Source organism: Oncorhynchus gorbuscha, linkage group LG18 (assembly GCF_021184085.1).
Source record: "Oncorhynchus gorbuscha isolate QuinsamMale2020 ecotype Even-year linkage group LG18, OgorEven_v1.0, whole genome shotgun sequence".
Classification (NCBI taxonomy): Eukaryota; Metazoa; Chordata; class Actinopteri; order Salmoniformes; family Salmonidae; genus Oncorhynchus; species Oncorhynchus gorbuscha.
Genome location: NC_060190.1, coordinates 22389512 through 22402505, shown reverse-complemented (window position 1 = coordinate 22402505; position 12994 = coordinate 22389512). Strand labels below are relative to the sequence as shown.

Here is a 12994-nt window from a genome sequence, read left to right as displayed (position 1 = left end):
TATGTATGTATGTATGTATGTATGTATGTATGTATGTATGTATGCATGCATGCATGTATGTATGTATGTATGTATGTATGTATGTATGTATGTATGTATGTATGTATGTATGTATGTATGTATGTATGTATGTATGTATGTATGTATGTATGTATGTATGTATGTATGTATGTATGTATGTGTGTGTGTGTGTGTGTGTGTGTGTGTGTGTGTGTGTGTGTGTGTGTGTGTGTGTGTGTGTGTGTGTGTGTGTGTGTGTGTGTGTGTGTGTGTGTGTGTGTGTGTGTGTGTGTGTGTGTATATGTATGTATATATGTATGTGTGTATGTATGTGTATGTATATATATATATATGCATATATTTGTATTTATTTTTTATTAAACATTTGTTATTTTTTATTTTATGGGGGGGAACGTTTAATTTAACAAATCCTTGTTCCGATCTCCTGACCCACAGTATGTAAAGGTACGGCTGACTATGTCGGTTGCAGATGGTTTATTTTTTGACCGGCAGTGCTTAGCAATATAATCTTGAGGCTATATCTTGCTTATCTCTGGGATTGATGCAGGATCACGCTTAAATGCACAATATGTTTAAGTTGCAACTTATTCTGTTTAGGTTTATTAGATGCTAACTGAACACTCAATTCGCGGGAGCCTCCTCAGTTCATATGTTAGTAGAAGTTCTAGGATAGTGAGAGGTGAACGTATAGTTGGGATTTTATTTTTGTTTTACCTCTTGTTCGAGGTCGAGCCTGCTTTTTTGGCATCAATGTGTTTATTATTTTTATTTTTCCTTTTTTTCTCTCCTGTTTGTGCATGCCTGTTAAATGTGGGTTGATGTGGGGGGTAAGTGTTGGGGAAATTAGGGGAACAGGGTGGGAAGTAAAGGTGCTTGCACGGGGGAGGGGTGGGTTGGATACTGCTCGGGTGTAGGTGCTACATATGCTGATCGTGAGGGTTTGGTGCGCTTTCTTACCTTTTTATCAAGTTACATGGTATGCAGGCCACCATAGGAACTACAAACGAGAGGAGGGCGGGGCTTACATTCACTTCCTGGAATGTCAAGGGTTTAAACGAACCAATTAAGAGGGGCAAGGTCCTATCCCACCTGAAAGCACACTCGTCTGATATTATATTTTTGCAAGAAACCCACCTGAAGAATAACTCTCATAGCATACTTAAGTGTAGGTGGGTGGGGCAAGTGTATCACTCTAACTTCTCTGCCAAAACGAGAGGCACAGCGATTCTGGTACGGAAAGAAATTCCCTTTCTACATAAAACCACCCTTGCAGATAAAGAGGGTCGGTATGTGATCGTAATAGGAGAAATCCACTCTACCTCAGTAACTCTCCTAAATATCTATGGGCCAAACATTGATAACCCCTCTTTTTTCAAGAGTCCTTGCCCTGATTCCAGATATCTCCCATACTAACCTGGTCATTGGAGGGGACCTTAACTGTGTGCTAGACCAGTATTTGGATAGATCCTCTACCCGGCGAACCCCTACCTCCTATTCAAGCAAATTCTTGAATACCTACATAAAAAATTCAAACTTATTTGATATATGGAGGATCGCTAACCTTACGGGTAGGGAATACTCCTTATACTCTCATGTTCACAAGGTTTACACTCGAATTGGCTACTTTTTGTTGGATGCTAGACTACTCCCCTATACCTGTAATGTGAGGTATCATGATATTATAATCTCGGACCACAGTCCACTCACCTTCTCCCTGAGATTGGGTGACATTGTACCAAACGAGAGGGTCTGGAGGTTGAATCCTCAGCTCCTCACAGAACCAACATTCTGCGAATATCTTAAAGAACAAATTACATTTTTCTTTGATACCAACGACAACACAGAGACCTGGGAGTTTGTGTTCAACAGCAGGTTAGACTCTGTCACTTGTTCCCTTCAACTGCTTGCGTTCCCCTATTATCAAGGGCTTAGTTCCTCTATAGGCTCAGTGCAGATACTTCAAATGCAGAGTACAACAACAAATAACAGAGGGCCTGTTACCACACCCTATAGGCTAGGAGTTGAACTTGGACCACAATGACAATGGTAGTAATTAGCCTGCAGCATCAATGACAGCTCCCTAACGGGGACATAAAGTGGAAATGGAGTTGCGACACATAGAAGAAAAGTCCTAATAAAATAGCCACATTTCTTTTCCCTTTTTTTTATCTTCTCACCTTTATTTAATTAACCAGGTAGGCAAGTTGAGAACAACTTCTCATTTACAAATGCGACCTGGCCAAGATAAAGCAAAGCAGTTCGACACATACAACGACACAGACTTACACATGGAGTAAAACAAACATACAGTCAATAATACAGTATAAACAACTCTATATACGATGTGAGCAAATGAGGTGAGATAGGGGAGGTAAAGGCAAAAAAAGGCCATGGTGGCAAAGTAAATACAATATAGCATGTCAAACACTGGAATTGTACATTTGCAATGGAAGAAATGTGCAAAGTAGAAATAAAAATAATGGGGTGCAAAGGAGCAAAATAAATTCATTAAATACAGTAGGGAAAGAGGTAGTTGTTTGGCCTAAATTATAGGTGGGCTATGTACAGGTGCAGTAATCTGTAAGATGCTCTGACAGTTGGTGCTTAAAGCTAGGGAGATAAGTGTTTCCAGTTTCAGAGATTTTTGTACTTCCTTCCAGTCATTGGCAGCAGAGAACTGGAAGGAGATGCGGCCAAAGAAAGAATTGGGTTTGGGGGTGACTAGAGAGATATACATACACCTGTTTAGCAGAAATGCTTGTGTTACTAGCTCCAACAGCACAGTCAAGTCTAACAAGTAAGATCGAACCATGTTCCAACATTCCACACAATACACCCAAATGGAATTGGAATACATCAATATATGGACGAGCAATCTCAGACCGTCCGTAGACTAACATGAGCTATGCAAACGACCTCCACGTTAGGAATGTGCCCAGTGATATCTAACAAAAACACACACCTCCGTGGAACCCACATGGCAAGACAGGAAGGAAGACATGCACAAGTGCTCATGAAGAGGACATGAAGAAGACCGGAATCATCTCCAATCAAGTGAACAATGTCAAAGGAATAGGTCAAGTCATTTCACCGCCACCCGCTGGACCACAAGTCATTTTTCCAACACTGGCTCATCATTCAAGCCACATAGAAAGGGATCTTAACACCACCTGCTGGATCAGAAGTGCCACTCACAATGGCCACACAGAGCATTTCTCCCTCAAACCTGATGCAATTGTCACAACAAGTACATGGTCAAATGTCACTATTACTTCATTTGACTGCTCTTAAATCATATTCACTTAACCCTTTTGTTCACCTGCTGATGTTCTGCTGGTTTGTCTCTTGCAGATTTGGACATCATGTGAATGTATGTTTCTCAAGTATCAAAAGAGGGTAAGTTACATTGACCTACTTTATGAAAAACGGAATGCTACTTTTCTCTCTAGCCTACTGCACTCTTTATCTGTAAGCTCTGGATGCCATTACCCCATGTAACCTATAGAACTTTATCTCGACGACCACATTTTACACCAATGCACCCCGAGAATCGGTTGATGGTCGGGAATCAAGTGGATGATTCTGGGACCAATTATAGGAGGGGGTCTGTTGGATGAGGGGTGTACTGAACTGTGCCTATAGCATGTCAAGTATCCCTCCAACGGGAAATAGGCTTTGCCAAATGGCCAGGGGCGCTGTCTTTTTCAGCACCACGGAGCTCCGCTATTACCTGTCTCATGAGTGAAGATGCAACAGCAGACAATTCCCGCTCTTTGGTCCGGCAATGACACACTTTAGCCGTGTCATTGCTGCATTTAACTGGCAGCCTGTATTTAGGGCCTTTACTTTGTCTTATCATTTCGATTCCTCAGCAAATATTCTTTTAAAAATGAACTAAATCCCACATCACAAGTCGACTTCAAATCACGCCAAAGACACACGACTCTACTCAACGGGAGTCAGTACTATCAAATATTCTGCACTGTGAAGGTGTCATGTGCTGAGCCATTTAGTTCCTTATGAAGCCTATTTACGAAGCCAATGCAGCAATCAACACGTACCTGCCTGCATTGGTGATTGCTATTTTGTAATTGGTTAACTACTAATAGGGCAATCATCCCGGCTGCTTGTGTCCTGTTTCGTAACAGCTCTTTTGCAAGCCCTTGATGATTACATCTATTGATTCCTGCTGTCCTGGTACCTTTTCTCTTAAGGGATCTCGGATCTAGTCTAAAGGACTAACAATGGGTATGGCATTGGAATATTCAATCGCACACTGAATTCATCCCACTAAATAGATTCCTGCCATTTCTCCATTTATTCCACCATATCGAAACAACTTACCTATGCACTCACACAAACAAGCACAGAAGGGCGACTTAATAATATCACGTCTAATTTGGTGGCCTACAACATTTCCTATACTTTCAACCAAAACGTTGGTACCACTTTTTTTCGACCACCTTTCACTTGCGCTGGACAGAGATATATCATTTTACTTTCAATAGCTTAGTCAGTCGCATGAATTATGGGGTGCACACATCTAACGTTGTAATGATCGGATCAAAACATGGATTTTTTTTGCCATCCAGGAATTTCACATGGCCCAGAAATGATTGAATGGCCATTTTCACAATGGAATAGACAGACTCTAGCATGTTACATTCCAAGAGCAATTGGAATCAGAAAAAATACAACTTGCTCCACTTGGGGACCCGAGGACCGAGTTTGGGAAACGCTGGCCTGAAGATCAAATACCAATAGGGAGCCACTATGACAGTAACCGCGTTTAACCACTAGATGGCCTCCGTGCTCCACGGTAAACTTTTCCCCTCTCATCAGCGCCACTGCAACATGGGACTTTCAAAGTCAGTTGTTTGCCCCATATCATTACTATCACTTATTACTGCTAGTGTATTTTTCCCCTCTTTTACTCTAGGCATACATCTAATCACATATAGAGAGCGTTATTGAAACGACTCAAGTCAGTTAAGAATCAACTCTTATTTACAATCACGGCCGGTGGTGATACAGCCTGGAATCGAACCACGGTCTGTAGGGACTCAAGAGCAGGGAACACGGTGGGAAAGGGGCGTGTACAAATGGAACAATTTTGCCTTTTTGACTGAAATATGGAGGTGGCTCTTAAAAGAGCCTTTGGGGGATTTTGGAGATCAGGTCATCGTTTATGCACGCTCTCCGCGAATACGACGGGCCAGCTGGATGTCCTTGGGCATGATGGTCACCCTCTTGGCGTGGATGGCGCACAGGTTGGTGTCCTCGAACAGGCCGACCAGGTAAGCCTCGCTTGCCTCCTGCAGGGCCATCACTGCGGAACTCTGGAAGCGCAGGTCGGTCTTAAAGTCCTGGGCAATTTCTCGCCACGGTGCCGGGCCTGTAACGGTGAGGCTTCTTCACGCCGCCGGTGGCCGGGGCGCTCTTGCGCGCAGCCTTGGTGGCGAGCTGCTTCCTGGGTGCTTTGCCACCGGTGGATTTGCGAGCGGTTTGCTTGGTTAACTTTTAACGCAGATGACAGAATATATATAAATTTAGCATTTACTGGAGGGGGGAATAAGAAAAAATGTTTAAAGGGGAGTATGCCCCGGACCCCTCCAAAACCTCTGAATAAAAACACTAACACAGTAACCATCATTATGGATAGGCATGTAACAGAAACTAGGTGTTCATGTGAGATACAGTAGATAAGGGCAGATTCTAGCAATTTGGGGGCCCTAAGCGAGATTTGCCCACCTCGCAGGCAAACATTTCAGTGGCCCCAGTTTTAGTGGCTTTAATGTTATTGTACTGCAACTCGACTCATTCTACCATGGGGCGGAGAGAATTTGTTTGTTTTAATGCTAATTTCCTGCAGTTCTACCCATTTTGCAATGGGCTGGCGTCCGCTTATGTAGAAACGGTACTGCAGTAGATGTATTAGATACTTATTTACAGTAACATGATGTTTAATAAATAAAGGACATCCTGAAGCAAGAGTGTTTCTGTAAGATTCAGCTACAGAAAGCCAGAGGTGTAGTGTCAGTGTGTCTTCAGAAGACTGTACAACACTGCCTGCAGGGCTGAGGTTACTGGTGTCAGGATTTGGCCAGGGTTGTTCCGGTTTTTGGTCACTAGATGCCCCCATTGTGCCTTTTGACCTTTTGTTTTCCCTTGATCCCCATTATTATTTGCACCTGTGCCTCGTTTCCCCTGATTGTATTTAAACCCTTTGTTTTCCTCTGTTCTTTGCTCTGTGTTTGTATGTTAGCACCCAGCCCTAGTACTCTGAGAACTCTTGTTGATCCCGGTGGACTCTCTTGTGGAATTCTGTTTTTTTTTGTTCTTGTTTGTTTGTTTTTTGAGTATCTTTTGAGGCTTTTTGTGCTTTGTCTTGGAGGATTACCTTTGTTCTTGTAGGATTCCTTTTGAGGTCATGGAGTTACATGTTTTCCTATAGAACTTCACTTTTTACTTCATTAAATACACCGTCTCAAGTACTGTTGTGTCTGCCTCATCTTCTGGGTTCTGCCGACTATTTGTGGCTCAGTTGGTTAAGTGACTGTTTCTCACTCTGGAGACCTGGGTTCATAACCGGGTCCTGACAACTGGTCTGTTGGGGATTGAGCTGTATATGTGGTACGTATCATACTTGAGAAAGGGAACAGACAGTTTAACTTCAGTCCTTTGATTCTACAGTACTGTAAATGTAATGTATTCTAAATAGATGAAACATCAATCTGAAACTGAGAGTCGATCACAATCACCAAACACAGTGGGTGATTCTGAACTTACATTGTCATTTTCAGGTGACTTTCCGTTTTCTTCAACAGGGCCTGTACAACTCCGAGTTAGAGTTTGTGTGTATGTGTGTTTGCGTGTGTGTGCCCTCACACGTACTGTAAGTTTGGATGTGTGTGTTACTTTGCTGTGCTTAATGTACCTTCACACTTCTCCTCCTGACTCAAACCACCCTGTAGACGTACAGCTCTGTTCTCAAGCTTTCAAGATGCTCTGACTTACACCTTATTTTATGTTTTATGTTTGTACAGTTGACATTGAGTGACAAAGTGTTATTGTGCTGAGGGTAACAAATTCTCACCCCAGGTCGGGAAGACGGGTACTGAAGGCATTCTGTTACAAACTCACCTGAGGTCAATAACTTGGATGGTACAAAGGTGATGAGGGAATAGATCCCAGCGTCCCTTGAATCCAACATGCCTGCACTGCTCACTGCTCCTATCAACAAATCACTTACAACAGAAACAAAATGAATATGTAATGACAATTTGTGTCTGTACCTGCATGTGTGTAGTTGTGTTAGTAGTATGTGTATGTTTGATGTATTTTGTTTGGAACATACATTGACTGTGATCATCCTGTCTGGATGCAGGTCTGTGCAACATAAAAGTATACAAGAAGGTTATGGTAAGAACATCTCATCATGGACAATACAGAACTAAAGGTTGAGATAGAATCTACATCATATTCACAAGGGGAATTCTTACCTCTGAGAATTGTTTATCTGAAAAACAATTCAGGCAATATTATTTGATTGAATATAGCCTACCCTACACAATATGACCAAAATGAGTTGAAAGATTAACCCATGTCAAAGGCAATTACATTAATATGACAAAGGAAAATGTTTGCAAATGATTTTTTAAATGCAGAATCAGAAGTATTCACTGGTCCTCCTGCAGCTGTCAATCCCATCAGGAACACGCCCACTCCAGAAGCCATTGTCATGTTCGTTATAGCGATGAGACGCAGCGTGATGAGAATACATCTTCTTTAATGAAACGAAGAAACTTAAACAAACTTACAAAACGAATATGAAGCTATAATAATAGTGCTGACTGACAAAACACAACAAACCACCCCTTGTCACATCCGGACCTAACCAAAATATTAAAAGAGGAGAGAGAATCCTGTAGCACTAACAGATGATGGAACTTGGAATGGAGGAATAACTCACCGAAAAGGAGGATGAAATATAAATTAATATCCTCCTTTTCGGTGAGTTATTCCTCCATTCCAAGTTCCATCATCTGTTAGTGCTACAGGATTCTCTCTCCTCTTTTAATATTTTACTTCAGGAACTCTTTATATATTTCTGTAATAATTGTGGCTTATTCCATTGATCATCTTATTAATTAATTTATTCTTATTAGAAGAATAAATTATTCTTAAAAACAGATGACCTGCCATATCAGGGATGAACAACGCCATTTATCAGACATCTACAGACTGTTAGTGTGACTTCATAGAAGATGGTGACTGTGTCAGAGAGGATTGTTTGAATAGAGAAGTAGATGTGGAGCTTGTTCACAGGAAAACCACAGATAGCAGAAACCAGTCTCATACGGAAATTGTGGCTAACATTGCAGAGGAACAGAGGAACATTTCATTTCTCTGTTACTATTTTTGTTGTCTGTAGCTTTTGTCTTTAACAGCTGATATGTTGCATAATTATATGGCTTCAATTACATTTTCAAAACCAACAAACTAACTTGTCTGTCTGAGTAAAAGATTTGTCTTTGACATTTTAGTTTTATGTTTTAGTTTTTTAGTTTTTATGTTTTATGTGTCTTCTGTTGTCCATTTACAGTGCATTTATACAGATGCAGTAAATTAGTAAAATGGGGACTGTTCTATAGCAATAACAACTCAATCACACAGCACATAACTACTTACATTCCACAGGCTGATCATTTAATTGTTTTATATACAGTACCATGAATGCACATTTGGACAGCATGGTCAACCAACCAGCAGGTTAGTTTTCTGAGGTGACGAGAGGTGGCTATAATACTGTAGGAGAGGTATCATAGCTATGATACATAGTGAAAGTATGCATGTGTTCTCAGTTCTACATGTGTAGTTTATAACCGGACATACAGTACTATATACATAGAGACCAGAGTGTTTTGATTCTCTCGCGCTCTTTCTTTGTCTCTTACACACACCCACAGCACACACACACACATATGCTTACACACACACACACACACACACACACACACACACACACACACACACACACACACACACACACACACACACACACACACACACACACACACACACACACACACACACACACACACACACACACACACACACACAGATTTACACGAGTAACACCCCAAAAATATGCCGCCTCTCTCATAACACTGCACAGGTTGTCTACTAGGTGGACACAGCAGGTGAGGAGACAAACACCACTCTCAAACACAACATCACACTGTCACGATGCAGAGGCAGTTAATGTATGAGGACTGGAGCATCATGGGAAATAAGCCCACAAGTAATCATTCAGCATGCTGGACACACATTTAAAATGTTCCTAAATCTTTACTGTACAGCAGAAAGCATTTACTATTACAAATAGTACAGTCCCAAACTGACATATTTAATAAGCTAAACTGATAAAAAAATGTAATCAATAATAATTTTTCATGTTTCATCCAAAGGTTTGCATTTTCACCATAATACAATAAATCAAATGCAACTTGTACACGGCAAAGAAAGTGAATCTGTCTGCCTGTATTAGGCTTCTCATACTCTGAGTCAGAAGGTATTTTACTCCTTCGATTGCTATTGGTGATGTCTGTTGGCCTTCAACTTCTGGGTCGTGTTCATTAGTCACCAAACATTTTAAAAAATGCACTGAAACAGGGAAGGACTACCTGGGCTTGTCCAATGAGAAACGCTCATTCTCATTTTCCGTTGCAAAACATTTTAAAACATTGCTTGCCCTAATGAACACAACCCTGGTGTATGTTAACTGATAGGACATTGATGAATCCTCAACAGTTTGACTGCACATCAAGATCTCACTCTGCATAGAGGATAGGAGATTCTCCCCAACCTTTCACACTCAGTTGGCACATTACATAAAAATCTGCATGCATCAGCACAATGAAGTGTTCCACGTTTTCTACCATGTTCTATACACCAGGTGCTGGATATTCACTTCTACTAGTAGGAGAACCCCCTACTTCCAAGTATTCAGAAGTAAATGACCTGAAAATTGAGGATTCTGAATCCGTTAACCGTGATGCAAAAGTGAGAGGATCTTCACGCCTCCATCCGTGTGCTGTTCTAGATGCTCTCCTCGTCATCCTATCGGTCACAGTGTTATAGGCCAGCAGAAAATGTCAGCAGGAAGTGAAGAAAGTAGAAAGGAGTTAGTACAAGTCAAAGGTTATGTAAGGGATAATCAACGAGGGGCTGTGCGTTCTATGGAAAATAATGAACGACGTGGAATGTGTGTTCCACGACGCGCTAGCTGTAGCTTTGTAGTGATCCCTTACAAAAAATGATTACAGCAGTCAAGTGTGGTATTTTGGATGCAGTAATTGCAGAATAATTGCAGTGTACTGCAGTTGAACAGCAGTTATACTGCACTGTAACTGCAGTTACACCTTAGCAATAATGTTTTCGTAAGAAAGACAAAAAAAATACAAAAATACAGAACAGTCTCAACAGCCAATTATTGCCAGGATGTTTAAGGATATGCAGTAACAACAAACACGGCCTTTATACCATGGCTACAATTTAACACATTTGCCCCTACAAATATGTTCAACATCCACTGAAGTAGCTAACAAGTTTACTAGAGAGCTACAGTTGTTACCTTGGTAACCTAACTAAAAGGCTTGCTAGCTTAGCTAACAAAACCATAAGTCCCAGATTGCTATAATGAAAATCTAATTCAACAATGCCAATAATGTTTTCAAACATAGAACATGTAAGAATTAACTATAGCCATCGCATTATTCCATGTTGATATACCATAGTGAAAAAAATGCACGTTCAAGAATGCCCTTCAAGCCAATCAGAAACGAGTTTTCAACATTGCCATGGTATAATAGGATTAAAGAAATAGTCATGTTGACATCATATAAGTCTGCTTGTTGCCTATCAATCCAATCTGCATTGCCTCGGTTAAATAAAGAGCCACTTCGCTATATTTACAACAGTGTATTGGTTGAAAAGGTTAAGAGGTTTCAGCTTGATCAAGCCATGACTGCAGAGCAAAGCTGAGCATAGAAATGGGGTGTCTTTTCACCTCATATCAGGAACGAGCTGCAGTAGAGTTGAAGTTTGTCTCAAATGGCACCCTATACCTTATAGTGCACCACTTTTGACCAGGGCTCAGGGGGATCTGGTCAAAGGTATTTCACTACTGTGTAGGGTGCCATTTGAGACACATCCGTAGAGTTAATCTAAACATAGATTTAGACCCACAATGCAACACTCTAGCCATTAGACCACCACACCACAGAGAGGATAGGAAACTGAGAGGGACAGCCTGCTTTTTGTCAATTAGTGTCTGTAAGAACATATGTTATTGTCAAAACAAAATGGACCTAAATATTACTAGAATTGCAGCCTCTCAAAGTGCTCTCTTTAGATTTGGCAATCAAATTCATGATGAGTAAGAGATTATGTGTTTGGATAAGTACATTAAGTGCTCCACTTTAGTAGTTACAATGAGTAAAATAATATCATTTCTGAGTTCTAGGTATTTTGCCATAAAACGTTTCAGAATAGTGCTGATCTAGAGCCAGTTTGACCTTATAGAACATAAAGAATATGGTTACACGGACATGGTTGCAGCTGTTGCTGCTGTTGGGGATTGGGAAGGTGCTGATACTGTGGCTGGGGGAGCTGAGCCTGGGGGCCTGGGTGGGGTTGCTGGGGTTGGGTGTGGTGAGGAGGATGGGGGTGGTAGTGAGCATCTTCATAGTTGTCAGCAATCAGCTTCATCCTGCTCTGTGTCTGTGGAACAAAACACAGACATGTCAGTGCTACAATTTAACACTAGACCCAAACGCTGACTTAGTCATTATGAGAACCTAATGACAAGGAATCTATCTAGTTAGAAGAGAGAATAGCAACCGATTAGTTGAAATAAAGTTTAAAATGGACCACTGCTGCTATCGTGAGCAAGTCCTTCCTGCAAGATATACTTTTTGGATCTCCTGTATACATAAAGGCAGGGTTGGGGTCAATCCCATTTCAATTCAGTCAATTCAGGAAGATTCCAATTCCATATTTCTGATACTCTTCAATGAGAAAGAAAGGGAATTAGAATTTTAATTCTACTTACTGAGTTGACTTAATTGAAATGGAATTGACATCAACCCTGAATAAAGGTTGACTACAAGGTCCACCTGCATTGTGTCACCAGTCCTGACCTGCTGTTTGAGTTTGAATAAGCACACCTTTACATGCTGTCCTGAGTCCATGGTGTTGTCCTTCCGAGGATCCCCCACTATATGACCAGGCTTCTTGTCCCCCTGGGGGCCTAGTTTGAGGTTGGGACCCCCCTTCTTAGTAACTTCCTCCTTAGCCTGCCTGAATGGAGTACCACAGAGGAGGTCAGAGTTCACGCCTCTACAGTCGTACGACTCATCTTTGTATTGCACCACCACCAGGACTACCGATACTAATCGTTCCTGATCATGTGTCTTTTTGGGATGGAGAAACAACTTTTGAGGCATTACTAATACTTTGTCTACTGCACATTGTCTGTAAATACAGTATAACACGTGAACAATGACTTAAATGTAAATGTAAACAAGACACAGAACTCCAACATCATAACACACATAGAAATGTTAAATACAAGGTGACTGTGAGACTCATTAGAAACACGTAGAGATGGACACAACATACCACAGGAAACTCAGGATAGACATACAGGTACTGTAAATTATACTGGTATTTTGATATAAAATCAATGAATAACATTTAGGAGACATACAGGAAACAAAATACAGGAGACATTTTTTATTTTTATTTAACCTTTATTTAACCAGGAAGGAATCATTGAGATTAAAATATATTTTTCAAGAGCGCCCTGGTCAAGATAGTCAGCACCAAGTCATTAAAAAAAATGACAGACAGACAACATGAAAACTACAAGTAATCTAGTAAAAACCATTGAATTCACAACAGTATAACA

The 12994-nt window shown here is 40.9% G+C and overlaps 1 pseudogene; it reads right to left on the bottom strand.

The window, feature by feature from the left end:
* Nucleotides 1-5151: 5151 nt before the first annotated feature.
* On the bottom strand, nucleotides 5152-11771 carry LOC124004122 (annotated as a pseudogene).
* Between the last annotated feature and the right edge of the window lie 1223 nt (nucleotides 11772-12994).